Below are 19,497 nucleotides of genomic sequence, written 5' to 3'. Positions count from 1 at the left end.
TATCTTCTCTTTGTCACTTTGTTCTTCTTATTCTAATTTCTTATTGCTGGTTGAGTTCACTTTAAAGGAAAGTATTAGTGCCGGGGAAAGGCAATTGCGTAAGCAAGGAAACAGTGTATAGTAGTATTGGTGATAAATGTTAACAAAGCAAGAATATGAGATCTGGGAGGATGGATATTAGATTCATGTAAGTTGTGTAGAGTTATAACAGTAGGTATAGTATCTATAATGAGGTAGTTGACTGAATATGGGAGGAATATGGTATGAATTAAAAAGCTAGTATTTTCGTGAGAGAGGGAAAGAGAAAAGAAAGGTAGTAGTTTCAAGAGTGGATAACAGACAGAAAACAAAACAAAGGTATTAGAAATTAAGAGTTAGACACTTTGTGGATCAAAGAAAGGCAGGTGGAATATAGGAGAGACAGTAGATGATGGCGGATATCAAGATGTAGGGGAAAGGGGATAGTGTAGGTAGCCTAAATCATTTCATACAGAAATGAGGCAGTGGAGGATGAGAAAACCCAGCAAATGTGAGGTGTTCCCTGCAGCACCTATTGTATAATTGAGTTAAAATAAAATAAGTAGAAAATGAGGGACAAGAGGGAGAGAGAAAACAGAAAAAATAAAAATAAAAATAAAAAAAGAAAGAAGAGAAGAAAGGAAGAAAGAAAAAGGGAGTGGTCAAAGGGTGGGGAACAGGTAGGGGAAAGAAAAAAACAGATATACACGAACCACAATTGCAACACCAACTACAACAACAACAAAAAACCCTAAATAACTGAATAAAAAAGAGACTTTGGGGGATACGCTGGGAGAAAAGACTAGGGGATAATGCAATATTAGCAATCAGGACATTAAAAAAAGTAAAAAATAAGATAAAATGAAAATAAAAACAAAACAAAATGAAACGGTAAAGAAAAAATGCAAACGTTGAAGGCTAGGGCATTCAAGGACCTCAGATGGACCTCAGGGCGTGATGGATTCAGGGGTGGAAAGTCTGAGATATTGGAGACTCAAGAGGTGTGAGTCTCTGGGGTGTGGGCCACCAGAGTTTAGGGGACTCAGACCTGGCAACCTCTAATCTGGTCAACAGGAAGCCTAGGAGCCCCGCAGTGTAGCACAGCCTCAGGGAGCCCCGCAGCTGGGTGCCAGCCCTATGGGGGAAGTCAGATCCGCAGACTCTATATTGTGACTGAACCCTGCAATTCACTTACTCACTAGGGTTTATTTTTGTGGCTGTTTCGTCAATTCAGCTTTTGGACCGCTCCCACCCTGTGATCCCCCAGAACGGCCACCCGAGGGCGCCTCTACACTGCAGCCAATTTAATGACGCAGATCAGAAGCCAGGCCCATGGGTGGGGCTTCAGCCTGAAACACCAACAACAGAGTCCAAAACTGGAGTTCCCAAGCTTCACAAAATATTCCCCAATTGGCTTCCAGACGTGTCCCCCTCCCTCGCCGCACCCTCTAACAACCTCCCAATTACGTCTCTTTATTGCCAACACTCTAATTCTGCTGCAGATCGGCAGCCGGGCTTGTGGGGGCAGGGCTCCAGGCGGAAGTGCTATTACTTGTGTCCACAATCAAAAATTCCCTGCTTCACAACAAAACACCGTCTGTCTCCCCAAATCGGTCCGCAAAGGCGTCCTGTCCCATCAACCCCCCAACAGCCCGCCCAGGACTCGCAAATTCCTCAGCACTGCAGAGCCACCAAAAAGCGTGGCCGCAGCGCCGGTTCCACGGCTCCACCCCCCCTCAAGGAGGGAGCAACCTGTGTGCAGGTCTCACCTCCGTGCAATAGAACCCAAATTATATCCTATAGACCAATCCTCTCCATTACCTTCCCACCAAATCGATGTCCAGACACTTCCTGCCCTGTAAAAATCCCGAAAAAGCCTGGTCTCGGAGAACCTCCAGCAGCGCCCAGCTGCCTCTTCCCAGGAGAGACGGCAAGGCAAGCTCACTCAGCCACCATCTTGCTTCTGTCAATAGATTACTAGCTTACAAGTGACCCACAACCCACTTCCCTCGCTCTGCCTAGAGGAGCCTGCCCCAAGTCTCGGGGTGCCCTTCCATCCTTCTCTCCCATTTCTCAGAAAGCTGTTCTCTTCCCCCATTTTCCAATAAATTGTTCTGGCCTAACTAGCCTGGCATGTTCTTAAATTCTTTCATGTGACACAGCCAAGACCCTAGAGGAATCCAACCCGTCCCAGCTTTGTTAGTTAAAGTCTGTGGTTTATGTTAGGGGTCACTGTTGGAAACCTATTGCTATTTCCAATTCAAATTTAACATATTCGCTTCTTTAATTTTGTACTTGTTTCTCTTTTCCGTTATACGGAAATTTTGGGTGTCTAACAACAATAATATAAATATTATGTTAATGTAATCTTGTCTTTAGCTTACATGTTTAAATAGTGTCAGAATAATAATTCAAACACCAATCACTACAAACAATACCACTAAAGGAAATATAAGATTTAAAATTTCTTCGGAAGGTTTTTTTTTTTTTTGCTATTGTATATTGTAATATATCTAAGGATGTTAAACCAAATACTGTGTTCTAAATTCACGTTTTTTCAATACACTTGGAACTGACTTTTTTGTGCATTAGGTATCCAATTTCTCTTGTTTTCCTTGTGGTTAATTACAGATAGTCCACCCTCTGCCCCCAGATAAGTCACGTCAGCTCTGTTCTGTTTTGCTTTCCAAATCTTTATTGTGGTGTAATTTTGAAAAACTTTATTGCCGTATGATACTCCATTAATCATTTTTTAAGAATATGCCAGTTTAGTTCAGCCAGTAGTTTATTGAAAAATGGGAGAAAAGACAGAATCATGCACCTAAAGTGCACATGCAGGGTCGCTTAGGCAGAGATTTGGGGTTACTGGACGGCTTTATGAAGCCACTCCCCCTCCTGATGTTGGGGGGGGTGCTGCTTGCTGCTCTGATTGGTTGTCCCACCTGTCGGTTCTCAGGGACCAGTGGTGAGGCCCCTTGAGGGGACCCAGGCTTCCCCTCGCCCCGCACAGAATCTTGTTCCAAATGGGATCTCGTGGCCGGGGTCTCACGGGGTCTTCCCACCTTTGTTCTTGGCCCTTCCCTCAGGGGGTCTCCAGGTGGGGCTTTGTGGCCACGTCTCTGCCAGGCCTCAGCTGCGACTCGGCTTCTCTTTTCCTAAACTAACCTGCCTCAATGCCCCCTCGGAGAGTTTACACCCTTACTCTCGAGGGGCGCTGAAGGGCGGCGGGCTTTCCTCTGTAGCTGCTTCCTGCCGGTTAGGGGAGCAGCTGGCTGTGACAGACTCTGCTTCGCTCTGTCTCTTGGAGAGGTGCTTCGGGCCTCCCACGGCTGGCACTCGGACATCCCGTCAGGTGCTCCTGGCGAGCCAGTGCTTCCTCGGGCAGCTGCTTCCTCGGGCTAAGTGCACCAGTGGCACTTCCTTCACCGTTAACCACTGTGGGGGAGACGAGGCCCACAGAGTGAAGTCCCTTCCATTTGGCCCTACTAGGGACTGAGGCCTGTTCTCCTGCCAGGTTTTGGTCAAGCCTGGTCTCCAGGTTCAACGTCAGGCAGAGGTAATGTTGTAGCAGTTGAGAGAGGTTCAATTATTTGCGTATAGAAAGGCCAGGACTCAGGAATGATTTTGAGAAGGAAAAACGGTTTATTGATGGCCAGCTGGACTCGGGAGCTTTCTGTTTCAAACCCAAGCCGGCAACAAGAATCCTGAGTTCCTTTTATGCAGAGGAAGGGCTAAATCGTTCTTTGTTCCAGTGCTCAATAGGTTTTGAGGGATGAAACGGGGTCCCTGTTAAGGGACGAGCGGGGTCCCGTTGTGGGACGAGCGGGGTCCCATTGTGGGACGAGAGGGGTCCCTGGCGTGGGGAAGAAAGCCTCGTACGGCCGCTGAGGCTTCCCTCGGGGGCTCCGAAGGCGTGGAGGGCGCACGACCCAGGAAGGAGTCGCGGAGACAGGCTGATGGCACAAGTCTGGTTTATTGCAGAAGGGGATGCAGATTTATAGGATTGGGGAGTGGTGTGGCGGGTTCTGATTGGCTAGGGCAAATGCTGTTTCCATATAAGGCAATGTTCTGGCATTGGGCTAGTGATTGGCCGGTAGAGTATGTGCTAACTCTTGATAGGCTGACACTGTTACTAAGCTGATAGGTGGTTGTAAGCTGTTGCTGGGCAAACAGCGTACTAAGAGATTAGGTTTAAGGGAGGGGGGAGGGGAAGTGAGAGCTGGGCTAGGCGGGAGATAGGAAGGGGGAGGGCAGTGCCGGCCAGCCCTTAGCAGCAAAGGCCTAGTCAGGCGTGGTCACCTTGTCTAGGCCCAGTGGGCAGAGGCGGTGTCACCTCCTGCCGCACTGTTTGCCACTGAGGCAAGCCGGGTGCCCCTCCTCCCACATCTCCCCCTTTGTTTTTAATATGCCGGGGCTCTCGACGTTGGGGGGGGAGGACGCGGAGGGGAACAGGGGAGGAGGCAGAGGTGAAGGCAGGGGTGGAGGTGCTCAGGCACGTGCTCCTGAGAGTTTTATTGGTGCCTCTTGATCATAGTGGGTCGGTATAAGCCCCCGACATGGAAGGAGAAAGCCATCCAGCGATTCTCCCAGACCGCCGTGGATTGTATGAGGTCACCAAGGTTCAGGAGCAGCAATGCAGAGCGAAAAGATAGGGGTGAGAAGAGGGGGGGGGCCGCCAGGTTATGGAGTGAGGCGGCGGAGGTTCTCGGGGCCCTTACCCTCGGAGCGGTGCAGTGGTGGGGTTGCTTTGGCCCCACATTGGGCGCCAGTTGAGGGACGAAACGGGGTCCCTGTTAAGGGACGAGCGGGGTCCCTGTTGCGGGACGAGCGGGGTCCCTGTTGCAGGACGAGTGGGGTCCCGTTGTGGGACGAGCGGGGTCCCTGTTGCGGGACGAGCGGGGTCCCGTTGTGGGACGAGCGGGGTCCCTGTTAAGGGACGAGTGGGGTCCCGTTGTGGGACGAGCGGGGTCCCTGTTAAGGGACGAGTGGGGTCCCGTTGTGGGACGAGTGGGGTCCCGTTGTGGGACGAGCGGGGTCCCTGTTAAGGGACGAGTGGGGTCCCATTGTGGGACGAGAGGGGTCTCTGGCGTGGGGAAGAAAGCCTCGTACGGCCGCTGAGGCTTCCCTCGGGGGCTCCGAAGGCGTGGAGGGCGCACGACCCAGGAAGAAGTCGCGGAGACAGGCTGATGGCACAAGTCTGGTCTATTGCGGAAGGGGATACAGATTTATAGGATTGGGGAGTGGTGTGGCGGGTTCTGATTGGCTAGGGCAAATGCTGTTTCCATATAAGGCAATGTTCTGGCATTGGGCTAGTGATTGGCCGGTAGAGTATGTGCTAACTCTTGATAGGCTGACAGTGTTACTAAGCTGGTAGGTGGTTGTAAGCTGTTGCTGGGCAAACAGCGTACTAAGAGATTAGGTTTAAGGGAGGGGGGAGGGGAAGTGAGAGCTGGGCTAGGCGGGAGATAGGAAGGGGGAGGGCGGTGCCGGCCAGCCCTTAGCAGCAAAGGCCTAGTCAGGCGTGGTCACCTTGTCTAGGCCCAGTGGGCAGAGGTGGTGTCACCTCTTGCCGCACTGTTTGCCACTGAGGCTGCCGGGTGCCCCTCCTCCCACAGGTTTGAATTAGCATCTATCTTCCACATCCTAGGTAAGCTTTTAGCGTGGACTTCATACATTCTAGATAAGCTTTTAGCACATTTGGTTTGCACTTTCCCTGCATATTTAAAGTTTATAGAGTTTGCATTGATAAACTGTTTCCTGGGACTGGAGTTGTTGCCATGGTTACCAAGGGCAGGACTGCAGCCTCTCACCATCCCACACCCACAAGTCAGGACAGACAGCTTAGGTTAAGGTTATCTCTGAAGAGACAAGAGCCTCCCACCCATAGCCCACATCAGTAACTCACGTTGGGGCTGGGAGGATTTTGTTCCAGAGCTCCTGGATGACTTGGTGAGCTTCCCTAGGTGGATAAAGTATTTGGGGAGTTCCTGGGTCTCCTGACCTGGTGCCAGGTCCTGGGCGGCGAGGAAAGGTCGCCATTTCAAAGGGCTAAGCTGGAGCGGGTCTTTGGAGCCATGCGCAGCCGCAGCAAAGCAATGGGCAGGGTGGTGACCCAACGTGACAGTGTCCTGGCAAAGTCTGACCAGAATTTGTTTTAGTAGAAACTTTCTTTCTACTTACCCTGAGGACTGGGGCCTCCGGGCCTTTGAAGACGGTGTCTCGATGTGGGCTATGGGTGGGAGGCATCTGCTGGCCTTGTGGGTGTGGGGCCTGGGCCTGATCTGGGAGCAGGTGCTGCTGGGGGCTCATGGGGCTGGGCTGAGCAGGGGCCCCACCGTTGTGAAGGAGTCGTTGCTGATAGGCCTGCAGACTGGCTCCTGCCGGCACTCCAGGCCTGGGGGAGCTGCCCGTCTGCCCCGTACGTCCTTGTTGTATCTGTTGCCTGTGATGCTGCATCCGCTGCTGCTGCGGGGGTAGCTGACCCCTTGGGGTTGCTGGAACCGGTTATGGCTGGCCATTCCAGGTCCTATCCCCGGTCCTGCTCCCTGCTGCTGCTGTTGCATCATCTGCTGTCGTCTCGACGTATCGCGGAGCTGAGAAGGCACGGTGCTGTGATTCTTGTTTGTCGGCTGAGCCTGGGGGCTCATCCCTCCTGTGGGTGGCTGGAGTTGCTGCTGTGGTTGCTGCTGGGGCAGACCAGCCCCCTGGACGCCTGCCTGCATGGGATCCATGTTCTGCATGGCTGGGCTGGAGTGGACCCCTGCTGGCCTGGCTCGGTGGGGGGCTGCAGCCCTGGCTGGCCCTGGGGGATGCCGGGCTGCCCGGGCAGGGACTGCGGATGAGAGCTGGCGTGCTTGGCAGCCTGCTGCTTGATGAGTGCAGCCAACAGCTGCGGGTTGGCATGAAGGATGATAAGCACCTGCTGCTGCTGCAGGGAGAGCTGGGAGACCTGAGAGTCCGCAGAGGTTTGTAAGGCCCGTGGAGACACAGGCCCGGTGTGAGTGGGCTCCCGCCTGCCTGGGCAGTCCTGGTGGGGAGCCATGTTCAAGGGCTGGCCCTGCTGGGCCACCGACATCAAGGCTGGCCTTGGCGTCCGGGGTCGTAGGTGCTGGGCCGAGGCCACCTGCTTGGGCCCAGGGTGGCTGCTGCTGGATCCCTGTGGGCCCCATCCCTGGCTCCAAGGTCCACTGGGAGCTCTGGCCATGGGGGGGGCTCATTCCCATGGGAGCCATCGGAGTCACCTGGGGCAACTGCTGCTGGATTGGCCTTTGAAAAATTTGCACGTGGGCCATCTGGCGCTGCGTCTCGGCTGCCCTCTGCATCTGCACTGCCATCTCCACTGCTGCAGGTGGAGGCCCAGGAAGCGGGGGCTGAGCAGCCTGAGGGGGTCGGAGGGGCTACCAGGCCTGCTGCCTTCCCCTGGGACACCAGGCCAGCACTTGACTTCTGGGCAGGTAGGGGGGATGCTGTTGGGAGGGGTAGGCTGAGGCTGAGAGGTGGGCTGGGGCTGGGGCGTCTGAGGGGTGGCGGGCTATGGGGCAGTCGGTGTTGGAGTGGCAGGAGTCGGCGAGGGCAGGTCCTGCTGCTGCCCCACCACTCCTGTCCACTACATGCTGGCCATCCTCCTGCGGAGCATCTGGGCTTCCTGGAGACGGTGCTGCAGCTGTCGGAACTTTTGCTTGATGTTGAGGCAGAACAGCACTGAGCACTTATTCTCCAGGCAGTGCTTGGCATGGTAGCAACAAAGGGCAACGAGCTGCTTAGAGATGGGGCACTGACTCTTGATTTTTCGTTTGCAACACCTGGTGTGCCACACAACCCACTTCATCTTCCGACAGGAGGGCAGAGAGCAATTAGCATTTCGGCACTGGCAGGCACGGACCAGAGACTGGATGCAGCGCTGGATGCTCAGGCGGCGAGAGACTCCTGGGCTCGGGGTGGCTGCAGCCTGCTGGTCGTTGCTTTCATCATCTAAGCCAAGATCTAGCTTCTCCATTTTGTGGTCATGGTTTTCAGTGTTACAGCAGGAGATGCACAAATCACAGTCCTGGGAAAAAAACGTAGGTCATTCAAAAGCACTTTACGTGTTCTGCTTGGGCTAAAAGCTTCCTTTAAAGAGTCAAAACCAGTCTCTCCAGCTGTACTAATCAGACTGGAGGCCAGGCCCTTCCACCTTGCCTCGCCACCCCTGGCAATGGAGGAGCCCGGGAAGGCCCAAGGGGCCTGTGGAACATGTCGGGGCATCGCACTGCAGGCGATCCCAGCCCTCCAGGCCCTCTCCTGCCCACGAAGCGGGGGCGTACCTCACAGACAGTGCAGCGCCATCTGGTCTCCACGTGGTGCCTGCACTCGCGGCAGGTGTAGACAGAGCGGCCCTGGCGCTGGGTGTGCAGCTCCACCCGCATGCACGGGGTTGACCACTGGGCTCTTCGGAGTGAAGAGAACTCCAGGTGCTTGTCGCTTGCTACGGTGAGGAAGGCCTGCCAAACGTCCATCAGATGACGGGACGAGAGGGTCAGGGTCAGCGAAGGGAGGCAGGGAGTCGGCTGCAGGGCCAGCGATGAGACGGATCGCAGGAAAGACCTGCAAAACAGAGCCTCACTCTGATTCTGGAGCTAGAGACTCAGGTCTTGGCGGGTCAGTGGCAGGCAGCTGAGTCAGGCTGGACACAGGCTGGAAAATTCCGCATTGGTTTTACAAGGTAACACCACAATGATACTAAATGGTATCGGCACATCTCCTGCTTCACACAGAGATCTCTCCTGAGACTGACTACGGTGGACCTGAAATTCACATCTTGTTATCTTTTCCATTTCATTCAGTAGTTCCTTCAACATAAGAGTTGTCTAGTGCAGGTAAAGCACAGGTACCATGGACATTTTGCTTTAAGATAAATCTAGTTTAACCAGGTTTTACTCATGAGGAAACAAATCAGACAAATCCAATCTGAGGGACATTCTGCAGAAGCAGTGGTTCTATAGAAGCAGTCACAGCTAAGTAAGCACACAGGAAACAGGAAGGACCCACCTTGCACCCATCCTTGGAATTCAGCAGCTTACTAACTAAGACATGTGCACACAACTCAAGCTAAGACACGAGAAACTGCATGGTTAGAGAATGACTTGCAGGAATGTTTGGGAAAATACCCACTGGCTATTTTCTTCCCCATGAATGAGTACAGATGAGAAATTTAGTAATTTAAGTTCATATCATGACATAGCCTATTTTCTGAATTTTAAAAATAACATGACTATTAAGAATACACTTTTAGTCACATCTTTAAAACAGATTTTTGCTGATCTACAACTCTTCTAAAGCTTAGTTTTTTCTTTCAAAGATTTGTAAAAATATCAAAACACTGATATATTCAATTGACTGAATTTAACAAACGGCTAAAACATTTTGTCACATATACTCATCTTAAAAATATTTTGTTGAAGTGTTTTTCTTTTGTGCAATCGGTATAATTTTGCAAATGACCTAGTTAGAACAAAAATATAAGGCTTTTGTTACTAATGTTGCTGGCTCTATATTCTGTTCTATGCAGTTTGTTTCCATTTTCACTGCTTCATTTCCGTGCTCCAACTGACCTCACAGTCATGGACGACTCCCTCCTTCGCCGCCTTGCCAAGCATCTTTTCGTACCACTCCTGTAGTCGCTGGGGCTTGGGCGTCTTCTGGTCGGGAGGATGGCAACGGAAGATACAGTCATCTCCTTCACTCGGAGGACATGCCCAAATATGCCCTGTCGTATACCTATCAAAACAAAGCAAAAGGAAAAGATGATTTTCAAAACGGTCACAGTCAAGAGAAAAGATCATCTGTTCTGGAAAGAATGCTGCTACATTTTACACCACAAGGTGGAGCCATACAGAAACCTATGATTTCTCCCCAAGACAACAAAGTGTTCAACCCAGCATTAGAGCAAAACTCTTAGGCCGGAACTAGGCATACTACATAGCACTAATATTAGATAGCAAAATGACTACTTCTTTTGTGGATCACAGAGGAATGTTGAGAATTTCAGTCACTGAGGTGAGATCTTAGCTCTGGACCCCCAAATCCCAAGTTTGCATATTAAGACCAAATGAAACCTACAATGGAAAGGAAAATGGCTCCATTTCAACAAGAATGCTAAATAAAATGACAATTCTTAAGATGAACAACCTGCAAGGAGAATTAGCAGATATTTTCAAGGATACTACCAATACACTGTACATTTAAAGGTAAGGGGCCAGTCTTAAGATTTTTCATGTCTTGAAAGTTTGCTGTGTTTTTGGGTCTCTACACTCAGGTGTAAAAGGATCACATGTAGTTTTAGGGTCTAGCTCTTCAAATCAAACTGTACCCAAAGGCTTAACTGAATCAATGAACGGTTTTTAAAAATAGCATTCATTATCAATATACTTACCCTAGTTTCTTGACATACTCCAAATATCCAATTAGAATTTCATGACAGACTGCCGTCCTCAAGCATTCAGGACGGAAGAAATGAACACAATCGAGATAAGATATGCATACTCTCCTGTGCAAAACGGGGAAAAACATTTGAGTTCGTGGGGCTAAAAACACATTCCCTCCATCTGTGCTCGTTGCTAACTTTATCTGTAATATTCATTACATGATACTGTTGGTTGTAAAATACTAGATGATGAACTCTAGAGAAGTTAAAACCAACTCTCAAGTGGTTGAGTGCCTGCTTCCCACGTATGAGTGTCCTGGGTTTAATCCCAATATCTCCTAAAAAAAAAAAAGTATTTAACACAACTTAGATTTAAGCTAATTTCCTGAAAAGAGGCAGGTAAAGTTTCCCATTTCTAATCTCAGGCTGCTCTTCATATCCTTATCCTGATTACTCTGACCAAAGAAGAGCAATGTTGAACAGTATTTTCTGTACCTGTCAGACATTTCAATACTACTGATTTATTTACCACATGGACAGTTAAGATGACGCATTCCCAAACCAAACATACCATACTCTTTCTGGCCATTATGTCTTTTCACCCATTACAACTTCACACTCCTAACCAAATTAGAAGCCAGCAATGGGCACCTGAATTTCAAGTGGTACCTCTGATTGGGTGGAGGGCAGTCAGAGCCGTACTCTTGGACGTGATGGGTTATAGAATACTATGCACTCATTACAATAACAACAGACATGGAAGGATGTCCATAATGTATGACAAGATGCAAAAGTATTTACTGCGGAGAGGAATTTGGGTATGGAAGGGCAGGTGAGAGACTTTCATTTTTAAAACTTTATAAACTTTCATATTGCTTATATTTTATAATAAGCATAAATTATTTTTAAGAAAAAGGAAGCTCAATACAGGAATAAAACATTGTCTCTAGCCAGCTGAGCCTTCTGAAGTTGCAAGAATTACTGCAAATATTTTAAGCTTTCTTACCCACAATGTAACAAGGAGAGCTCTAAAAAAGTCACATTTAAAAGACAAGCCAGAGTGAAAATAAAGAAGTAGTCACTAACTCCCCCTACAGCAATTTTCCTTAGAATCATTTTTGGAAAACTGTTCACGAGCCCCACCCCGACCTGCTCTTCTCCAGCATCAACTGCGTGGAGACCCTGTTCCACTGAAAGCCCCTCGAAGCAGCGCCAGCTCCCACTTTCCTTTGAAACAGAGCTGGATCAGCCCCATTCCTGCAGTGGGCAGCCCATGCAGCCAAAGGCTAAGTGCCACAGTGGGGAAAAAAACTACCCGCTGCCAGTAAAGCCACTGGTGTGTGTAGAGGGCAATACAGTGACGATCCCGACACAGAGCTTGGGGCCCAAGAAGAGCAGGCTCTTTAGGCTGTATTGAGTCATCGTTAGGCAACTTTGCCTCTTGTTGGGCAATTGATACTTTGACTACCGCCCTGCAGTTCAAAGCCCTCTCCCTGCAAAAGGTGTGAAAACACACCCCACCAGGGCGGTCATGACGCAGTTTGTCACCACAGGGTGGTGCTCACGTGGTGGAAGGAATGCTGCAGTGCAAACCCCCCGCCCCCTCTGCATTTTTCAATTTTCCTACTGCAGTAGAAATAGTCAACATCTGGCTAATTTAACAGCATCTGTAATAACACCAGTTTACTAGTTTCCAGGTACTAGAGATTTCTTATTTCCACTGTTAAATCTTTCAAAAGCATTTCACTTTTATAGTAAAACTGTAAAATTAGGAAAAAAACCCACAAAAACATCAAAATGTCTGTTTATAATTACATGTCCATGCAGTCATATATTCATTCAAAACTAAGAAAACTTGTGGAAAAAGCCAAAATGATATGCCATTAAGTGGGGGGAAAAGCATAATACAAGACATGTACAGGTTAAAACAATAAGAGAAAGGGGTAGGGGAGCAGGTACAGCTCGGTGGTTGAGCACCTGCCTCCAACATATGGGGTTCAATCCTGGAGAGAGGTCTATTTTTATTTGTTGTTTTTTTTTTTAAAGATCCCTTCCCCTGCCCCAGTTGTCTGTTCTCTGTGTCCATTTGCACGGGAATCCGTATCTCTTTGATGTTGCATCATCTTGTGTCAGCTCTCCATGTGTGCAGCACCATTCCTGGACAGCCTGCACTTTCTTTCGCGCTGGGCGGCTCTCCTTACGGGGCGCACTCCTTGCGCATGGGGCTCCCCTATGTGGGGGACACCCCTGCGTGGCACGGCATTCCTTGTGCACATCAGCACTGCGCATGGGCCAGCTCCACACGGGTCAAGGAGGCCCGGGGTTTGAACCACAGACCTCCCATGTGGTAGACGGACGCTCTATCCTCTGGGCCAAGTCCACTTCCCTCTATTTTTATTTTTGAATTCTAGGTTATTTCATGTTTTAAAATTGGATTTTAATGAACTTTTCCCAATCTCCAGAGCAATCTGTAAAAACTCTGTGATAAAATCCTAGAGAAAATATTGGTATATTCCTCACCCAGAGGGCCAGATGACCTCATGATGAAGTACACAAATCTGATGCATCTTCCTGCCACACTCTTTACATTCAACAAACCTGGAAATGCAGAACCAAATCCAAGATTAATTCCAAAACTTTAATCAATTCAAAGTTTAGCATATGCCCCTTGATTTCTTACAAAGATGGAGCCAAGTCACTCGCAAGGGATTGGAAAAATATCTTTTGTTTTTAAAAGCTCTTTAGTGTTACAGGTAGAGCAATGTCAAAAGCAGTCATTTTAACTGTGACAGTGTAAAGGTAGCGAGAAGGCAAAGCTCACGACCTCTGCCGCTTCCAAGTGCGTCTGCCAGCCCCCCATCTCTAGGGACACTGGAGGAGTGGCGCAGGTCAGCGCCCCTTAGTCTTAAAGGCCTCATGACAAGGGGGGGATATGGACGCCCCACCTGCTCTATGAGCAGCGATCACCTGCATGAAACGCAGAGGACGACAAGATGGAACATACAGACTGAGGACAGGTAGCGTGGTGTTCCACTTGGGTTTTTTATATATGTACGAAACATCAAAGTATTAGGTAGATTCAATGAAATATATACTAGTTGTAAGTATGCTAACAACCCTAACACTTAATGTTTTCCACATTTCCCTGAGCTATATTAGGACCATGTAGAGTTAGCCCAAGAATACAGATAACCACACAAACCAGTAAGGGACGGAAGAAGGAAAATTAAAGTTCACTGAACATTCAAGGAGATTCTGAAACCACTTACAGTTCAGGATCCAGTGTGTCATTTTTTCTTTTGGAAAATTGTTCTTTATTTATCGTACTAAGGAGAGAAGATAAATACAATGAGAAAGAGTGATACCAAGAGACAACAATCTGATCACTCTTCTAACTAAAGGGAACTATAAATGGATTAAGTCCTCTAGGACTATACTAAACATATATTAAACAAGTAGGTGCTTGGCTAACACAAAGTGCTTGATTACGTAAAGGAATGCTTGTGCTTTTGAAAAGGACTTTCTTTATAGGAAATCTACTTCCCCTTATAGGAAAATGGAGATCCTGGGCAGAACTAGCAATAGCTAATTAGCTCCTTCTTCTTTATCTTGCCTACTGTTTCTGGTGTTTGAGATATTTTTATCTTTTTATAGTTTAATGTTCCTAGACTAAGCTACACAAGGTGGTTTTTATAGTGGGAGGTAAACCTCTATTTAGAAATAATATTCTTTTTTTTTTCCTAGAAGAGTCTAGTCAAACAGCATGTTATATCAGTAAAGCTTTTCTTTTTTTTTTAAAGATTTATTTTTATTTATTTAATTCCCCTCCCCTCCCCCGGTTGTCTGTTTTCTGTCTTTTTGCTGCCTCTTGTTTCTTTGTCCGCTTCTGTTGTTGTCAGCGGCACGGGAAGTGTGGGCGGCGCCATTCCTCGGCAGGCTGCTCCCTCCTTCGCGCTGGGCGGCTCTCCTTATGGGTGCACTCCTTGCGCGTGGGGCTCCCCTACGCGGGGGACACCCCTGTGTGGCACGGCACTCCTTGTGCGCATCAGCACTGCCCGTGGGCCAGCTCCACACGGGTCAAGGAGGCCCGGGGCTTGAACCGCGGACCTCCCATGTGGTAGATGGACGCCCTTACCATTGGGCCAAAGTCCGTTTCCCCAATAAAGCTTTTCAACCTTAAGAATACGTGTTTCAGGTCATTTATAATTACCACCCACCCCCCAGGGGGAAAAAAGGTAATTGTGAAGGGTAAAAATTCTATATTTCATACTATGTATTTAAAATTTTTTTCATGTCTCCTATCCTGAAATCCAGCACAACACAATGCTTATAGACTCACTATGTACAAAAACTAACAAATCAACTCTATCTGGAGGAGGAAGACTTTCACAAATGCCATTTTTCCTTACAAAAATGAAGACACGCCTCAACGTCTAAACTATTTCTCACACAGTTACAGCAGACACAGAGCAGGGGTTCCTGACAAGGAGCCCGCGAGCTTGAACTGAAATTCCAGTAAGCATTATTCCTGTGGGGATGTACAGGTGTGGGCATGACGTATTTATTAAAGAACACACAGGACAGCATGGATGTGTAAGGAGTCCACGATTTCCACCTGGCCAGCAAAGGGGTCTGGGGAGCAAAACCCTGGGGGAGAGGCTCCTCTCTGGAAACGCCCTTTCCTGAATGGCCTGAGGCCTTACTTTTCGACTCAGGGGGTCTGAAGACGAGCAGCAACAGAAGGCCTTGGGGCTTTGTCAGAAGTGCCCCCTCTCAGGCCCTGCAGACCCGCTGCATCAGGAGATTTCCAGGCTCTTCCGAGTCTGAGCGGCGCTGCCCTGAGCTGCAGGGCGCTGGGCCAGCCGCTCGGCCTACGTGCGCTCCCGAGTGCAGTGAAAGTCCTCTTTTCCAACGGCAAAGCTGGCTTCTCTTCCTACGTTAGGAACGCTTACCTAACAGCGGACACCCACGGTTTAGCCAGCGGCCAGAGTGTCTCTTAAGACAGAAGAGTCTCCAGTATCTGTTTTCCAGAACAGTACTCAACCCCTGCTATACTGCATTTCAATAGTGACCGAAAGGGAAAGTGCAACTTCAGAACCCAATTTGGAAATAGTAACCTTTTTGTCCCCTTCAGAATGCCTGTTTTAACAGTAACACGACAATTCTGTCATTCCACTTTTATTCTTGTGGAATGTTCTGAATAGTTATTGTTTATTCTAGTTTACACCAGAAAATATGAACCTGAAAACTATCAGAACTATACAGTAAACAGTTCTTTTTTTTAACAAAATATTTCAAGTTGAAAATACAGTCTTAGAGTCTAAATCTTTAAAAACTGGGAGCGGGTATAGCTCAGTGGTTGAGTGCCTGCTTCCCATGCACGAGGCCTTAGTTTCAATCTCCAGTGCCTCCTAAACATCAAACAACAAGAAAACTTACAGAAGTGCTCTTAGACCGTTTCTGGGCAGATTTACCACACGGTGAGAGCCTATGAGACTGCGAAAGCCCGGCCCAGGCTCCTTCTAGTAAGTCACTTTCATGAACTCCTCAATTCCTATAGTTTGCTAAATTCAATTCACTGTGACAGCGATTTAGGTATTCTGTTAGCCTACTAAAGAAGGCTGTAAGATGTAATACAGTACCCCCAAACACAGAAGAATTAAGCATAAGTTCCTCTGCATTAACCTTTTAATATTCTAATGCCGATGAACTCTCTAGATCAGGGTTGTCAAACAGAACTTTCTGCACTGGTGGAAATGTTCTATCTCTGTGTGTCCAAAAGCCTGAAATGTGCTTAGTGCAACTGAAGAAAAAAAAATTAATTTTAATTAATCTATATTTAAATGGCAGTAAGTAGTTAATGGCCAGTAATTGGAAAGTGTAGCGCTGGACCTTAGAAACTGAACATAATCACCTGACATCAAATAGAAATAAGACAGCACTTTTCAAAATAATGAAGTTACTTACGTTTGAGGCTGGGAAGGGTCATCCCCCAAAGAAACGCTCTCCCCTTGGATTGCACTGAAACACGTCTCACAGAAATGAAACCTGCGGGCAAGAAGCCGGTGCTGGGGTGAGCGCTTCCCCCACAGCACAGCCCAAGCCCAGCAGCGAAGCCGCAACCACAGCAGCCAAGCGGGGGCGGGCGCAGAGTGCAGGTCACCAAGGCCACGCAGATTTTTGGGCCCCACAGTTTGGGTTTTGTTTTGTTTTTTTGTGTGTTTTGTTCTGTTTTTTTTTTTTTTTTGCAATCAAAACCAAGTGCAGACAACAACAAGCATGAGTGAGAAAAAAAACACACAAAGCAAACGAAGAAATGAGGGATTGCAGGACAACAAAAACATAAAAGCAAGACAGGAAAACACAGAGCGGAAAGCCAAGGCAAAGCACAGATCAGCATTAAATATCTCAAATGGGATCACAAGTAGCAAACGATTACAGCAAATAAAATAAAAAAGTTCCACTTAGACCCATACCATTTCATTTCAGTAATTAATGTTCCTTGATGGAAATAAAAAAAATCAAGAGGGATAAATATCTTGGGGAGGGAAGAATCGCTATTCTGACCATTATGTAAACATAGCTATCTAAAGGAAAAAAATCCACTATGGATTCAGTAGCACAAAGCAATCATTTTAAAAAAACAATAAGAGATCGTCCTTTTGATCCAAAGGAAGCCACAAAAGTAAAGAATGTGTTTTTCACCAAAAAGCCTGCATAAGCAGTTAAATACTGACTATAGCCATCGACTGACACATTTTAAAAGGCAAGGAATGGCACTGGTGTGTCGCAGGTACGTGGTCACCTTGGACCTTTGTACTTTGGTACAAAGATGAACAAATGGTGCAGAATGATGTTAAAAATCTAAAAATGGTGTAAATTTCAAGATTGTACACTGAGGAAAGTCCTATGCCCATCGTTACCTGCTTTTTGAGAATAAGGTGTTTTTAAAAACTTGAGTCCCAACTTATCCAAGGTTTCAGTGAGTAAAAAACTGAATTCTAATGACTACAAAGTATTAGGAATGCACATAACTTTTGTAAATAAAACGAAAAGTTTGAGTGACTTTTACAAAGCTAGAAATGCGCCTATAGCACACAAGCTCAGCGAGAAACACCAACCTGAGCTGGGCATCGTTAAAGAAACACAGGGAATTAAGCAGCCAGCCTTTCTATTAGTTTATCAGAGCCCCAAATAAACACTCCATGCAAGGTTTCTCATGGGCCGACTGCTCAAAACAGGAGTCAGATCCTGGTTAAGATAGTAGTGAATGCAATTTATGAGATTAAGGTCATTATTGGCAGGAGAAAGTAAGGCAGAAGTGCTTCATTTATTAGAGCCATACCCATCCTGTAATAAGTCAGTTTTTGTAGGGAAAAGTCTGGTGCAGCAGAGCTAATTTTGGAATTTCTCGTTTTTATTTGCTTACTAGAGGCAAAGTAAAGACTTGGGACCCTTGTTTTCAAACACTCCCAGGAGAACCACTTAAGGACTGGCTACAAAGGGAAACATTTCCAAAAAGATGTAAGCTGGCTAACAAGCTTTGGTTCAAAGTTTCCAGGTAGTTTTCAGAAAAGAGATAGTCACCAATTTCATGGACCAGCAGAAAGGCTAATTATAATTAATTAGTAAATCGCAGTTTTGCCTGAGGTTGGGTGAGCTATATACAGTGTTTGGATGGACAGAGAAGGGGGATTGGGATGCAGTCCCATCTCTGCCACCAATTCAGAATTACTGAACTTTCCAAGGCCTTGGGTTCCTCAGGCTTCTTTCTTATAAAAATAGGGGCTCAGACACCTGATACAATGCTGTTCTATTTTCTGATAGAAAATTTTGTAATTCTGCAAAGACAGAATGCGAAGAACAGAACTCGTGTTGTACAGCTGTTTTCAAGCACGCTGCCAATGAACCACAGCTGTGTGCGTGCTGGCCCATGCACGTGCTCTCCCTGGACACACGGACACACGGACCACGGGCCACACACGGTCAAGCTTACCTGTTCTGGTAACTGTAGTAAGTGGCATCACGAGGGATTGTGCACAGTTGTTTACCATAGCAACAGAGCGTCTGTGGAAAGAACTCCAGCTGCAAAAGAAACCATGCATTACATAGCACAGAGGCTGAAGGCCGAGTCTGAACAGTTACACTGGCAAACCAGAAACAGAAGCCAGCAACGCCGTGGTCCTCGCTCGTGTCACCCACACTGGGCTACTGCAATTCCCGAGACCGTTAACAGAAGGGAAACCCTCCAAGCCACCCTGAGGTGGGCGTAGCGCTCCCAACTTATCACAGAACTCAGCAGGACAAGCAGAGCTGGGAAATGTGAATTACTATGCCTGGAAAAACCGTTACGTGCCAGGCGGTTTGCACACAGACGGCTATGGTAAAGGGCTTGCTCCAGATGCGCTTGCAATGTGAGCGTTCAGGATTCTCATGGGTGGAGTTCTCAATACAGTTCACATCTGTGCAAAAAGTGTCTTTACAGAAAGTCCATCCTATATAATCAGACATTACCGGGTCCCACGCAAATAAGTATAAACAAGGCATTAAAGACCCTTAAAAGCCAGAAGTAGAACTTTCTTTTACCTCTAGATACCCTAGAAAATTTATAGCTAGGCCTGACAGTCATTTCTTACCTTTCTGCCACAGCAATATCCAAGGCTTTGCATGACTGGATCAATTTCTTGTTCAAAGACCTCAGACAGTTTGGAACAGTATTTGTACACTTGCGATGTCTTCCGATGATACAACCAGGCACTGTTGAACACAAGCCAAATATCATCCACATACTGCCAGGGCTCCTGATACTGTCCCGTGTCCAACTTCCTCTTGATGGTAGACAGATCCAGGGGGCTCTTGACAATGTCAAAGTCATCCTAAGGAGAACAAAACACCAAATGTTATCCCAGAGGCAGAATATTTAAGGCAGATGACTCAAGTACCCTCCTATTACCCCTAATTTTCCAAGTAATGTAGAGGCTGTGACTTCTCTCTATCACCGAAGAGTTGACTGACAACCATTATTTCTTTAAATCATTATCCATTTATTTCTGCCACCCCTCACTGCTTGCATTTGC

The 19,497-nt window shown here is 47.5% G+C and overlaps 1 long non-coding RNA gene and 1 pseudogene across 2 annotated transcripts in view; one reads left to right on the top strand and one right to left on the bottom strand.

The window, feature by feature from the left end:
- Positions 1–19,497, top strand: part of LOC101446272 (uncharacterized) — an 87,869-nt gene that overhangs the window by 52,321 nt on the left and 16,051 nt on the right. The gene's annotated exons all lie outside the window — the stretch shown is intronic.
- Positions 4,319–9,619, bottom strand: LOC105744198 (histone acetyltransferase p300-like; annotated as a pseudogene).

The sequence above is a fragment of the Dasypus novemcinctus genome, chromosome 3 (assembly GCF_030445035.2).
Source record: "Dasypus novemcinctus isolate mDasNov1 chromosome 3, mDasNov1.1.hap2, whole genome shotgun sequence".
Classification (NCBI taxonomy): Eukaryota; Metazoa; Chordata; class Mammalia; order Cingulata; family Dasypodidae; genus Dasypus; species Dasypus novemcinctus.
Note: the sequence above shows the minus strand (reverse complement) of the source record. Positions and strands in the feature narration are given on the sequence as shown.